At 38.5% G+C, this 3440-nt stretch overlaps 1 pseudogene; it reads left to right on the top strand.

Moving 5' to 3' along the window:
• Positions 1–233: 233 nt before the first annotated feature.
• LOC132066249 (uncharacterized) lies at positions 234–2372 on the top strand (annotated as a pseudogene).
• The last annotated feature ends 1068 nt before the right edge of the window (positions 2373–3440 follow it).

Genomic DNA, 3440 nt, shown 5'->3' with positions numbered 1-3440 from the left:
ATTGACCTACTTGATGGCTCTTTGGATATTAGAGATGAAAATTTATTCTGTAAATTCACGTGCACTAGTTTATTCTAAAACAAAGACTCAGCAAAGACTACGTCAAGAATCCTAATTTCTATATGATGTTTCACCCGGAGAATGCAAAGGACTCACAACATCATATTATTACATCGGAAGACTACTCACACAAATCATATTATTACATCGGAAGACTTTGGAGATCAAAAGAGATGGATCCAACCTTATATAATGCTGCAGCGGAAGGAATTATCGTGGATGCCGATTTTATACTTGCTGATCTACTGCAAAGGGATGAAGAAAATGGGTACCAGGTCACTCCAAGGGGCAACATTGTCCTCCACGTCGCAGCGCTGTATGGCCAATCAGGTTTCGTGGGACAAGTCCTTGAGATTACTTCCGCGTTGTTATGCTGTAAGAACAAGAAAAATGAAACTGCACTTCACTTAGCATCTAACAAAGGGCACAGTGAAGTAGCCCGGGTGCTACTTCGCGCAACTGGAGAGGGGAATAAGGAGATGCTCATGAGGATGACAGATGACGATGGAGATACAGCTCTGCATAAGGCAGTGAGGAGCGGATGGGTAGACACAGCGACTCTTGGTGAAAGAAGATCCTGAATTCGAATTTCCAGCAAACAAAGCAGGAGACACCCCCTATATCTGGCGGCAGAGTCTGGTTTTGTTGACTGTTTGTTGGAAATATTAGGGTCCTGCAACACACCAACATATGGCGGTCCATGTGGTCGAACGGCTTTGCATGCGGCAATGATCCAGAAACACAGTGGTAATTATTTCGGCTTTTAAGTTAAGTTGTGTGTGTAAGTGTGTAGATTCTTTACACAAACAGGTTTAGTTGACTCACAATAATCATAGCAAGCCTGATAAGGTAACCGGAAAAATAGAGTAATAACCTTCTATAGCCGATTAAATTGAATTAATAGTGTATACTTGACTCTCAAAGTGTATATTGAATACTTTTAAGTTATATACACTTGACAATTTTTTACAGTTGTGAAGTAACTTACTATGGCATGTTAGTTAACTTCTTATTCAAGGTCACCATCAATGCTTGTTACATAGAATTGAGTTTAACTTATATAAACTGACATTATTAAGAATTTTTTTAGCACTATCAAGTGCCCTTTACTTGTCGTAGTAGGTAAGCTTTGTCTTATTTGAAGATTATAAATCTCGCTTTTTATGGAATGACTTGACGGTGTAAAAATTCTCTATATTGTGGGTATATATAAGTTAGATTCTATAGAATTACCTATAGGTCACGGGTTCAAGCCGTCCGTCGGCTATTGATGCTTTGCGTTAGGAGTAGGTACTTACATTACACCCGGGGATGCTTCGGCATAAAGCTACCTTTCTTCCTTTCTTTTTTACTAATATTTGACATCCAGATTGTGCGACATCACTATGGCGATGGAATAAATCGTTATGCGGGGAATCAGACCAATGGGATTGGAATCCACTGCATTATGCTGTTAAACAAGGATTGAAATTAGTAGTTCGTGAAATGCTGAGGTGGAAGAAATCATTAGCCTACATTCAAGCAGGCAGTGGAATTGACTGGACGACAACAATTCACATTGCAGCCAGTAACGATTGTGAACATGATAAATGAGCTATTAAATCATTGTCCAGATTGCTGGGAAATGGTTAACAGCAGTGGCCAAAATGTTCTTCATGTTGCCATGTCATGTTGCCATGTCGAACAATAAAATAAGAGTAATCAGATTCATACAGAATTCTAAAGAGTTTCATAACCTTATTTACGAGGCGGATAATGATGGCAACACTCCTCTCCATTTGCTCGCTGCCTCTACTAGGTTACGTGTGCCTCTAAACTTAAGTGGTTATCCCCGTGCAAAGATGTTATTTAACAAGAAAAAACAGACTCCACTTGACATAGCATTGTCTAGCACAGAGACAACACAAATGGTACGTAATTGTTACTTATAGCCTGTTTGGCCAAGCTTTCAAAATCTGTTTATTCTGAAATGTGAATCTTCAAATTTGTTGAATACTCTTATCATCTAAAATATCACGTTTGATACTCATATTTGATAGAAGTAGAGGATATATAGCAACTGAAATTACATGTTCTTCCAAAATAGGAGAAATGGGCATTCAAGCGGAGGCTTCGCCTTCGACTGGGAGGACGCGGCTTCGAGATAAGAGGGGAGAACATGCAGGAGCCGGAGGATGAAATGGAGTCAAGGGGCACAAATACACAACAGAGGGAGAACAAAGCTAAGAGAGATAAAATAGGCAAATTGCAAGATATTATGACGGCAACTCAGAAATACATCTAGTTGCGGCCGCTTTACTAGTGACAGTCACCTTCGCCGGTTTCACAATGCGGGGAGGGTGTTGAGGAAGCGATCGGCCTAATAAAAGGAATGGCGATTTTGATAAGGAAAACAGCGTTCCGTGCATTTGCTGTTTCGAATGCATTGCCTTTACATGCTCCGCTGGTGCTGTATTCAGCTACTTCTCTGGGGGCAGGCCGTTTGCAGCGTGGAGCGATGATTAGCAGTAATAATTGCCTTTGTAACTGGTACGTGTGCTACTTTAGCATTCGAAGGTTGGCCTCGCCGCTACTGTCTGTCTCATCGGTTGCGCCTCTTTCGTTGTGTTCACTACTCTGAATTCTGCCTTCTACTGAACTCGTGATAAATCAATATTAAGAAAAGGGATAGAGGGATTAATGAACACGAGCAGAGACGGGATCTCAAGGGTTAGTAACTGGATTCTGAATTAAAGCTTTATATATATTTGGTAAATTTCTCAACACATATACAAGGAATGAATCAAAATTACTGAATTTTGCGGAACTTATAATGTAGACTATTCTAATTAATATGTAGTATCATCTGTTATTTCTAATGAGCATTTATATAAGGGAAAGGTGTAAATATACATGTTTTGCGATTTAAAATGAGACTTATACATGATTAAAAAAGTGGTTTATATTGTCATGCCCATTTAACGGGTTAAATTAAATCTACAACATATTGGAGATTCCTATTTTGCTTATTTTAAGGGTAAGCACCTAATTGATTTTAAGGTGAATTAGGGCACCTAAACATTAACTAAGGGTGGCTAACTAAACCTCCGTTAATAGTACAGCTTAACCGGTGTAATTCTAGGTAAGAGTTCTATATTATCCTAAAGGGAAGGGGTTAGGCATCCTTTAGAATCCGTTAACTTACGGTTGTCAGGCCAAACTTAGGGTTAATTAATTAATGCAAATAAGATGTTGAGAAATTTTAAGAAAAGAGCTAAGAAATGTTGCTAGGGTTTTTAAGAAAAATATAAAGATATTTGTTTAAGATAAGATTTAGAGAAAAATATAATAGTTTGCATTTAAAAAATGATTTTTGGCCCCTTTCAAAAAAACTTATAAAA

Source organism: Lycium ferocissimum, chromosome 8 (assembly GCF_029784015.1).
Source record: "Lycium ferocissimum isolate CSIRO_LF1 chromosome 8, AGI_CSIRO_Lferr_CH_V1, whole genome shotgun sequence".
NCBI classification, from domain to species: domain Eukaryota; kingdom Viridiplantae; phylum Streptophyta; class Magnoliopsida; order Solanales; family Solanaceae; genus Lycium; species Lycium ferocissimum.
This window is presented reverse-complemented; position numbering and strand designations above follow the sequence as displayed.